Here is an 11,091-nt window from a genome sequence, read left to right on the forward strand (position 1 = left end):
CTAACACGGTGTTAACGGTGTGAAACTTTGACTTTATGCTTCGTGTTTGTTGCCATGGAAACGACCGTGTCACAGCCCCACAGTGGCTTATTATGACATCCACGCATCATTACAGGCAGCCCACTAACACAGCTCAAGATGGTTCACGGATGTGTGTGAAGAAAATAAATCTCAGGCTTTCAAAGACTCTAAACTCTGGAGAAATGAAGGTAAGAGCCCACGCGGGTCAGGAAAATCTTTTTAATATCAGCGAATAAACATGAATAATTATTATTTTTGTTGTTTGTTGGATATAAAGCGGCTCATTTTTAATATTTAATGTTTTATGCTTCGCTTACTTCGTGCGAAGGATAAAGTCAGGCCGACGCGTCCGTGGTGCCCGCTGATATCATCATCATCATCATTAGAAGTATTACTCCGAACAAGCAGACATTTTCTATGCACATCAAACTCTCGGGTGTTTAATGAACCTTCACATTGAAGTAAAGTCAGAGCGCTGCGGCTTTATTACATGAATTTATACCGGACACCAGCTGGAGCTGGCTGCTCCGGTCTCTGCACATGTGTGTGTTTGAGCTCTGACTCCAGGATCCAAGTGATGCTGCTCCGTCTGCTTTCTGCTGGGCTGTTTCTCCTCCTCCAGCTTCTATCTTCTCCTATGTGCAGTCTGTGGCCTCTCACGGCAGATTACGGAGATCTAACCGGCGTGGCAGCACTACCAGAAGACAACACGCACATCCTGTCACAGCTCCAGCTGTAAATAAAACTGTACACTGATGCAGAGCCTGAACTACGCAGCAGGTTCGTCATATGCAGGATTTCTCCCTGGCTTCTAACACACATAGTCAGTGGTGGTTTTTGATATGGGCGACAAACACAAAAATAGCAGACACCATGATACAGACTTCTAATTTGTACCGATTTTCTTTTTTCGAAATTCGCGAGAGCCCTCGGTGCGCCTGCTTGCTGCTGTGCTGAAGTCACTTTATTGTCGTCTCCGCTACAAACAGTCCAGCATATAGAGAGACGAGACGACGAGGCTCCAGTTACAGCAGTGAAAGCAAACAAACAATAAATATAAGAGTAAGAAAATAAATATACGCTTTAGGACTCGTGGTAAATGGATCAATAACTGTTTATAATTTGTAATTTACAGTTTGATGATTTCGTGTTAGTGTTACGGTTGAACTGTGTTCGTGGGCTGCACAACATTACTGGTGCAAGGACAAGAAAGACAAAACAAGACACCCCTGCCATAATCTTTTAGTTACAATATTATATTTTTTTATGTTCTGATTGTTCAAATATGTCATTTTCTTTGGTTGTTGTAAAATAATCAATCAGGGTAGTTATTGCTCCGTTGTACCACAAGAGGGAGTATCCCCTAAAACGAGCAGCTCTAGCTGAGTAAATCAGTCCAGCCACTAACCATAAAGCAGTGCGCCTAAAAGAGCTGTGAGATTGTACAAATGTGTAACGATGCACTGTGTCTATACATTTGCAGGTAAGCAGATACAATATAGGAAAATAACTTGAGATGTATCTAAAGATAAGTCCACAGGGTTGATGTGGATGTGGGAAACTTGGCCACTGATCCCCACTATGTGTCATTAGTATATAAGTTATTGGTAGAGATGTGAATTAGCCATGAAGCTAATGATTAGCATCTGGAGCTAATAATTAGTTTGTGTGGAAACCTCGTGGCGCTTAGGGTTGCCAACTCCCTGAAAAATAAATAAGGGACACCTCGTGGCCAGGGCCGGGCAACCCAGTTGTCTTCACCCTTCCCAGTGTGGTAGCTCTTTTTTTTGTGTGTGAAATTATTTTTTAACCATTTGACTTGAATTTGATTTAAGCAGATGGATATTCTTTGTGATATGACCATATGGGAAACAAATGATCATTTAGCCATTTATTTTTAGCTCAAAATGACAACATTAACACAGTAAAACAGGTCTCTTTCTTAAACAGAAGCCTGTCATGCTTAACTTTTGAGAATATAAGTAAATCTTTCTTTAAAAGAACTCTGTCCTGCTTAACTTAAAATTATATAAATTAATAGAAAGCAATAGAACGAAAAACATTCTTGTAACAGTGCACATATAGTGCATTTAGTACAGTTGGCTTCAGTTGAGGTATTATTTCAGCTTTTCTAAAGCTAATCAGCTGCTCCTGTTTGTAAACCCACTTGTTCCCATGATTACGCATCATAACTCATCATCATTATTAATCTATGTATTACTTTTATGTATTAGTCATCTATTTGTTGTAATCATCCATCCTTGCAGTTGTTTATTACACAAAATAAATGATATTATCACACTTCTGGCCACATAGCGCTGATATTCACTGCACATGCCCATATTAACCTTAACCAGAGGGTTTAAAAAAGCAAACCAATGTTTACATACCATATGTGCTTCTGCCGTGGCCTGGTGGACAAGAAATTGGTAAAGGGTTCCCCGAGCTTTCACGCCCCTCATGTTCTTCATGTGCCCACCACTAGAAGCATGCCTATGGAAAAAGTGCGCCGGTGTTGTGCCAAAAACTGATTGCTCGTATTTAAACTGCTATAAGTAACTTGTTGGGCTATACTATGTGAAACATATGTCAAATGCATCCCTTATGGATGACATAAAGTCATCTTGAGCCACAAACAACATTAGTGTAACAAGGTAGAAGCCGCAATCAGTTTTTGGCAGTGACTTTTATATAACCTTTATTTATGCAGTTAAAAAAAATCTCATTAACATTAAAATGTCTTTTGTAAGAGTAAGTTGGCCACGAGGAAATGGCAGCAATCTTGATATGGTATCACTGTGGGGTTGTATACTGTTGATCTAAAGGGGAATTTGCCTGTGGAAACAGCAATTTTCATTTTTAGAGCATTGTGAAATCTTTAAAAGAGTAGGTCGTATCTTGGCAATTTGACAAGTCTTTTATTTTGGAAGGCATAATCAGAATGACTTGATATTGACGTGGTATCACTGTGGGGTTGTATACTGTTGCTCTAAAGTGGAATTAGCCTGTGGAAACAGCAATTTCCGTTTTTAGAGCATTGTGAAATCTTTAAAAGAGTAGGTCGTATCTTGGCAATTTGAAAAGGCTTTTATTTTGGAAGGCATAATCAGAATGACTTGATATTGATGTGGTATCACTGTGGGGTTGTATACTGTTGATCTAAAGGGGGATTAGCCTGTGGAAACAGCAAAATTCTATTTAAGAGCATTTTGAAATCGTTCCAAGAGTAAGTCAGATATGGGCAATTTTAAAAGACTTTTATTTTGGAAGGCATAATCAGAATGACTTGATATTGATGTGGTATCACTGTGGGGTTGTATACTGTTGCTCTAAAGTGGAATTAGCCTGTGGAAACAGCAATTTTCGTTTTTAGAGCATTGTGAAATCTTTAAAAGAGTAGGTCGTATCTTGGCAATTTGAAAAGTCTTTTATTTTGGAAGTCAAAGGAGCTTGCAAAGAAAAGCGTCTGGACTTCTTTAAGTTGCTTGAAGACGTTTCACCTCTCATCCGAGAAGCTTCTTCAGTTCTAAGGTCAAATGGTGGAGAGTCCCAGATATAAACCTAGTGGGAGTGACCCCCCACAGAGGGACAAAAGGACCCCCTGATGATCCTCTAATCGCCTGAGCCAAGGTGTGAAATTGGGTGTGGGCCCCAATCAGCCAGAGTTTCGGGTGGGTTTATTGTGAAACCTGGCCCCACCTTATCATGCGAATTCCTGAGATCAGATGGCCCAGGATGTGAGTGGGCGTTAAGGCGTCTGGGAAGGGATCTCAAAACTGGATTATAGATGGCAGAGAGTTGGTGTCGTAAGCCACCGCCTCTGTTCAAAGATGGCCGCTCACAGTGGACTTTATTTTGGAAGGCATAATCAGAATGACTTGATATTGATGTGGTATCACTGTGTGGTTGTATACTGTTGATCTAAGGTGGAATTACCCTGTGGAAACACGAATTTTCCATTTTAGAGCATTTTGAAATCACTGAAAGTTAGGTCAATTATGGACAATTTGAAAAGGCTTTTATTTTTGAAAAGCAAAATCAGACTGACTTGATATTGATATGGTATCACTGTGGGTCTGTATACTGTTGATCTAAAGTGGAATTACCCTGTGGAAACAAGAATTTTTCATTTTAGAGCATTTTGAATCGTTAGAAGATTAAGTCAAATATCAGCAATTTCAAAGGGCCATTACTATGAAAGGCAAAGTCAGACTGACTTGATATGGTATTACTGTGAAAAAGACTGTGGTTGGAAAGTGTTGATATAAAGTTCGAATAGTATTTGGAAATACAACTTTTGCTTTTAAGAGCATTATGTCATTGAAAGAGTAGTTCAAAAATGAAGATTCACAGGGCTTTTACTTTGAAATCCAAAATAAGATGGCCTTGATAGTGACAGGGCACAATTAGGGTACAAGGCTGTGTCATATAGATCTAACATTAGAGTTTGTAAAAAAAAAAAAAAGCCTAAATTATATGTTATTATGTTCTTAACATATCTGTTAATTCACTCGAAGTTGGCTTTTATTTTGAAATCCGGTTTCCACATCCATTCCCGTAATACTTTGAATACACAGGGAACGTAAAACAAACTGGAGGCTGGCTTGACTGCAAGTCTCGAATTGGAGGCTGGCTTGACACAAGTCAATTTACGGAGGCACAGTGTGAGCTCTCAGGTCGCATCAGAGCATCGGGCCGTATAGTGTGAGACCTGCATCGTGACCTATGAACTTCTAACCCCTGCGAGTCAATCGTGCAGTTTGAAAATCGCACAGTGTTTGTCCAGCTTTAGGTGTACTGTCATCCGAGACTTGCACCGCAGTGTCGGCGTTTGTTTCCCTGTTGGCCAGGCTTCTTGTTGTGGTCATCTGTTGTCTTCCGGTATTTTCTCCGTAAGCGACCTTTCCTCGACCAATGAGATGAGCGGTAATCTGAATTGTCATACTCGAATTGTCATAAGTGTGCTGTCAGCTCATTGGTCACAAAGCAGGAGAGGGGCTGGGAGTTATGTTTTCAAACAAAGCGTTAATTCCATTAAAAGTTATAGACTACTTTTGATTCTCACTGTATTACGGGACAAAGTGCGTCCCTTATTAGCTCAATACGGGACGTGTGCTTTTGTTTCTAAATACGGGACGATTCCGTTTTTTAAGGGACGGTTGGCAACCCTAGTGGCGCTGTTGTGGATCTATACCAGTACCAGCGAATGAAGACTGGTGAATCACACTATCCTTTGTTTATGTTTATTTCCTGTAAGGAGCATTAGCCTTTGAGTTTAAAAACTAAGTCACAAAGCTACACTGGTTTCAATTCATCTTAATCCAAGTGTGCAACACTGGCCTTGTGGATCAGTTTATTTAGTCTGTTGGCATCTGTGACCCCCAACCTGCTGCCCCACCATGCAACAGCATGGAGGATAGCACTGACCACAACAGAGGCCAGAGGGAGTGTTCGCCCAGGGCACCAAACAGGGTAGAACAGCCACCGGATGTCAGAATGGAGTCGGTGTGAGGTTGTTGTTTCTGACTCAAATCAAAGGAAGCCAGAGAAAAACAGACTCACAGATCTCATACAGAGAAGGAGACAGTCCTTTAAAGTGATGCAGTACAAATGCTCAACTTACCTTTATGAAATAAAACAATATAATGCCCCTCTCGTCCCACATCCTCTCCAGCTCTTCTCTGAGCCCTTGGTACTTCTCCAGCTTCTCATGTTCCTTCTTCCTGCTTTTGCTGTCATTCGGTACATCTATCACTACGGCCGTCATCCTCTGTTTGTCCGACACTATATCAGGTTGGTTAGCCATCACCATTTTGTCCGCCTGTATCCTGAATACTCAGAGCATATCCACCAAATACTCAGTCTGGAAGTTGTTGACCAGAGAGATTTCTTATGAAGTCACAGAGCTATTTTTCTTTATGCAACATATTCTAAAGAAAATGAAAATGTCACCTCCTATGCGCTCATAAACCACATTATAACTCTATTATTATTTTTTAGGTTGGAAAATTATGATTTTACCACTAAAATAATTAAAATTGAGGAAAATAAAAAAACCTTTAGGCCACAAAAATATGTGTATTTATGTGTAATATAAATTTACAGATAAACCTGAGATCTAGCGAGTCAGTGAAAGGTGCACCGCGACGTGTCCGTGGGAATACTGTGATTACATTAAAAACACAACGTGTGAACACGAACACGCTGTGAGGCGATAACAGGGAAGCTTTGACGTTTTTCTGTGTTTGTTGCCATGGAAACGTGTGTGCCACAGTCCCACAGCCGCTTATTATCATTACAGACAGGATCCTGTCAAAGCCCACGAACACAGCTCCAGATTGTTCCAGGATGTGTGTGAAGAAAACAAATCCAAGATTAATCTCAGGTTTTCCACATCATGAAAGAATCTAAAAATAAAGTCAGAGCGCTGCTGTGGCTTTATTACATGAATTGGACACCTGCTGGAGCTGGCTGCTCCGGTCTCTGCACATGTCCGTGTCTGAGCTCTGACTCCAGCTCGGAGGATCCAACTGATGCTGCTCCGTCTGCACTCTGCTGGGCTGTTTCTCCTGCTGCAGCTCCCATCTTCTCCTATATGTGCAGTCTGTGTCCTCTCACGGCAGCTCGCGGTGACTCCACCTGCGTGACAGCAGCTACCAGCAGACAACATGCACATCCTCTCACATCTCCAGCAGAGCTGCATTAAAATGTTGCGCTCAGTGTGCATGTCAGTGACAGCTGCAATCAGCTGAGTTATGATCTGAGATTAAAAACACAACAACTCATATTATTATTGACATGTGTAATTATAATCTGCACCATTATGATAATAATGATTTCATAAATAAAGGTTTAACTGGGTCTCCTGTAGGCTGCGCTGTCAGCTCCACACAGCACACGGTGGTCACATGACACCTCATCACTCAGCTGATAATAAATAAATAAAAACAAATAAGTAAATAAAACTGTAGCTGATCCAGAGCCTGAACTATGGAGCAGGTTCATCATATCCAGGATTTCTCTCTGGTTTCTAACACACATCAAGGTTCAGCATGAATGTAGCGTCGGTGCATCGGTGGGTCCCGTTAACTGCTGTGGTTTTAGCTTTCAGGCTAAACACACAATTTGTGACCTTCATTCTCTAAAAGCTCTCTGGGCTCTGCAGGTCCTTTGACCTTCAGTCCACTGTGTGCTCTGTGGAAGAAATCCACAGCATGCTGCTGTTTGTGTGTCTTCACGGTTTCCCAGCATGCCCTGGTTGTGGTGGTGGAGGTGAGTGAAAGTTTAAAGTCTGTCACTGCACTGATGTGAACTCACAACGAGGCCGATCCCAAAACTGTCCACAGGATAAATTCAAAGTGCAACAGCAGCATCAGGCTGAGCTGCTACTTACTGCATAATGAACACAGACCTCGTTGATCCAGGAACTGAGGTCAGTTTGTACATTTTGTCTTCACTCCTCTCGAGGATCGCTGACCCGCATAGATGCAAGATTACATTCACCTCCAGTGTGAGTCACTGGTTTCGACTGTGTGCTGAAGATGCTTCACAGCGCTGATGTCTGAGTCACTCATGGACTCTATTTTTCTAAAATACAAATAGATGTAGCTCCTGCAGTGGAAAGACTCAGACTGAAGTTTAACAAACACAGTAAAATTTTACATCTGCATGAAGAGAACCTGTGTCAGACCAAAGCTTTGCTGCTGGGAGCTGAGATAAGCTGATGAAGTTAAAATGAAAATAAAAAATGAAACTTGAAGGCTAAAACATGTGCTGCATATAAATATGCATAAAGATGAAACGATTAAAACATAGATGAGAGTTCAGGAGAATCACCACAGCAGCTCAGACTGATGAAGAGCAGCGAACACTGAAACTGGTGCTTCTTTATCTCATATCAGCTCTCGGTGGTTTCCTGCCACAGACAGACAGCAGAGGCCGAGAGGAACGTTTGATTTGTGCGTCAGCAGCTGCAGAGGAGCGTCCGAGTGTTTAACGGCATCTGTGCTGGTGTCGACTTCACAGGAGGATGAAGATGCTGCTGCTGCTCCTGCTTCTCCTCATCGACGGTAAGAAACGCTCTGAAGTCTGAATGCAGGTTGTTTGCACTCACTGCAGGTTGATCATCGTCACAGACGTGATCATGTTTATTACAAGGTTTGTACGCTCATTAGAAACATGGAAGTCTTGAAAGTTTTGGAGAAAAGATGGAAACGTGGCTCACAGGTCCATGTGTGAAGAAGTTTGATATGGTGTGTAACCCTCTCTGTGTGAGTTCGGCTCACACATCCTGCTGACCTACATATACTGAAACAGCGTTAAGTAAACCTTGTTCAGCTGTTACGTGGCTCTTTGTGCTTCAGCTGTTTAAACAGATTCTTTGTCCTGTATGAGCTGATTGTTTAGTGCTTTAAATCTAAACTTAAAGTGATTTAACTGAGGCACCGTTTTCCCCCCTTAATCACTTAGAAGCTGCACTTTGTGTTTACTTGTGTTATCTTTCTCTAATATCTGAATTAGTTTGATGATGTGAAACATTTAAAAACATACAAAAACAGGGAAACTAGGAACAGGAGAAACACTTTTGCACCTGAACAGAGGTTTAAAGAGCCAAGTGGGAGCCCACCATCACCTCCGTCATCAAGAAAGCCCAGCAGAGGATGTACTTCCTGAGGCAGCTGAAGAAATTCAACCTGCCAACACGGACGATGATGCAATTCTACACTGCAATCATCGAGTCCATCCTCACCTCCTCCATCACCGTGTGGTACGCTGGAGCCACTATCAGGGACAAACAGAGACTGCAGCGTGTTGTGCGCTCTGCTGAGAAGGTGATTGGCTGCAGACTCCCATCTCTGCAGGACCTGTACACCTCCAGGACACTGCGGCGTGCAGCCCGGATCTCAGCTGACCCTTCTCACCCTGGACACAGTCTGTTTGACCTGCTCCCCTCAGGCAGGAGGCTCCGGTCCATTCGCACCAGAACCTCTCGCCACAAGAACAGTTTCTTCCCCTCTGCTGTTGGACACATGAACAATAACCACATGACTGTCCCCGCCACTAACATATGACCCTACGCTGTGTCACTGCATCATTTCATGTCTGGCACTGATCACCACCTGCACTCATGTATATATCTTTCTACGTAGCACTCATAATTCTTATTCTCATGTATATATCTCATGTATATCTCATGCACATATCTTTCTTTCTACATAGCACTTTAATTCTTATTGTTTGCACTGAAGCACCGCAGCAATTTCCTAATGTTGTAAACCTCAACATCTGGCAATAAACCCATTCTGATTCTGATTCTGATGAGTCAGCCTGAAGTCTGGTTAGAGCTCAATCTGAGCTCTGTTTGTTGCTCCAACCAGAAACTTTCATTGAAATCTGTCAAACATCAACGCAGCGACTGACTTGAGGCAACACAAGATTTCAGGCTAAATCAACTGTCTCCTGTTTTAAAGCTGTAATAGATTACTTTTTAACTTCATGAAAATTGTCATGTTTGCACTTTGCAACAGTGAAAGAAAAAACAGAATTTAGATGCAAATGAATCTGAAAGTGGTTAGCACGAGTCTTCATAGGTACTGGTGGATATGCTCTGTTAGCTGGCACGGTGGTTGCATGAACAGCATCAGACTGTATCAGGTCACAGTCAGTGGTGAGGTTGTTACTCCAAAAAGTAATCTATTACTTACATTACTTACATTATTCCTTAGTGTTCATAAAAGTGTTGCATTATGCTAATTACTGAAAGTAATTCATAATTACTATACTGAAAATATGTTCTGTTTCCTGGCGCTTGCTTGTCCTCCTGTTTCCGCGATCCTGCGTGAAACAACAAATGCAGCCGTAAGAAACCTTACACAAGCTGCAGACCACACACTTCACAACGGCTTTGTGTACTGATTGAGCCGACGGTTTGTCACGGAACGATGGGCGCTCAGCGACTCTCCTAATTAGCTCCCCCAGACGAGGCTGATCAGCAGCAGGCGTGTGTCATCATCCATCACCCTCATTAGTGAGGGTAGCGGGACACCCTCACTAGGCCTGACGGTGCCTGTAAACCAGCCTACAAGATACCCCCCGTCCCGATTCCTTTGTTAGCATTTTAGCATTTTCACTTTTAATCCTGTATCACTCTGCTTGTGCTTGTAAATGGTTTCCTTTTATCCTCTGGCCCTTTTACACTTTACTTCCTGTTTTACTTTGAAGATTTCTGTTCCTTTCCTGTGCTTTCCTGTTTGATGTGCTTTGTGTTTAGCATCTTTGGATGATGGGCTTCCTCTCCAGTTTAATTCATGTTGCATGAATGAAAATGAATTCAACATTTGTAATCATCATTCTGTCTGCTCTGACGTCTGTAAGCAGGTCTGATCATGATTATTACCTCAAACATGACACACGGTGTCTCTCTATATGTCCTCACAGTTTCCCAGCATGCCTCTGGTGTGGAGCTGTATGAGGGGGACTCGTTCATGCTGCCCTGTCAGTTTGACACTTTCAATCTGACTGACCCCTCGGTGGTGTGGAGTCGCTCTGACCTCAGTCCTCCAACCGTCCACCAGCGTCAGCGTCAAGGAGACGAACTGAAAGATCAAAACCAGCGTTACAGCGGCCGAACATCCATGAAGACTGACGCTCTGGAAACTGGAGAGCTCAGCCTGAACCTGACCAACCTCCAACTGTCTGACAGCGCCACCTACACCTGCTCCATCAGAGATGAGATGATAGGACAAATTAGACTGACAGATGTGCAGCTGCAGGTCAAAGGTCAGCAAGAAGCTTCAGCGACTGCTGTTGATAAAGATTACATCACTGAAAGTAGTCTTTACTTTACAATCAAAGGACTTTGTTGGCTCAATACAGCTTAGATTACATGGACTCAGAGGTCAAAGGTCACACTGTTTGTTGTCTGTCTTTACAGAGCAGTGGTCATACTGGGAGCCTCTCGTGTTTCTCCTGGTTCTCGTCCTTATAGTTTCCGGGGTTCTTTTATTTCATTTCTGTCACTATTTCATGTCAGGTGAGTGTCTCCTACTATACTACCCATAATGCCGATGG

At 42.4% G+C, this 11,091-nt stretch overlaps 1 pseudogene across 1 annotated transcript in view; it reads left to right on the top strand.

Annotated features, from left to right (window-relative positions):
- The first annotated feature begins 74 nt into the window (after positions 1–74).
- The window catches only part of LOC147333726 (uncharacterized), a 43,095-nt pseudogene continuing 32,078 nt past the window's right edge, over positions 75–11,091 (top strand). The window contains exons 1-3 of the transcript XR_015125664.1: positions 75–209; positions 7,923–8,090; positions 10,459–10,800. The product of XR_015125664.1 is annotated as an uncharacterized LOC147333726 (transcript). The remainder of the gene's footprint in view (positions 210–7,922; positions 8,091–10,458; positions 10,801–11,091) is intronic.

Source organism: Aulonocara sp. 'chitande type north' Nkhata Bay, linkage group LG3, assembly GCF_057382095.1.
Source record: "Aulonocara sp. 'chitande type north' Nkhata Bay isolate Kocher_YH1m ecotype deep benthic linkage group LG3, A_spYH_male_GT1.1, whole genome shotgun sequence".
Classification (NCBI taxonomy): domain Eukaryota; kingdom Metazoa; phylum Chordata; class Actinopteri; order Cichliformes; family Cichlidae; genus Aulonocara; species Aulonocara sp. 'chitande type north' Nkhata Bay.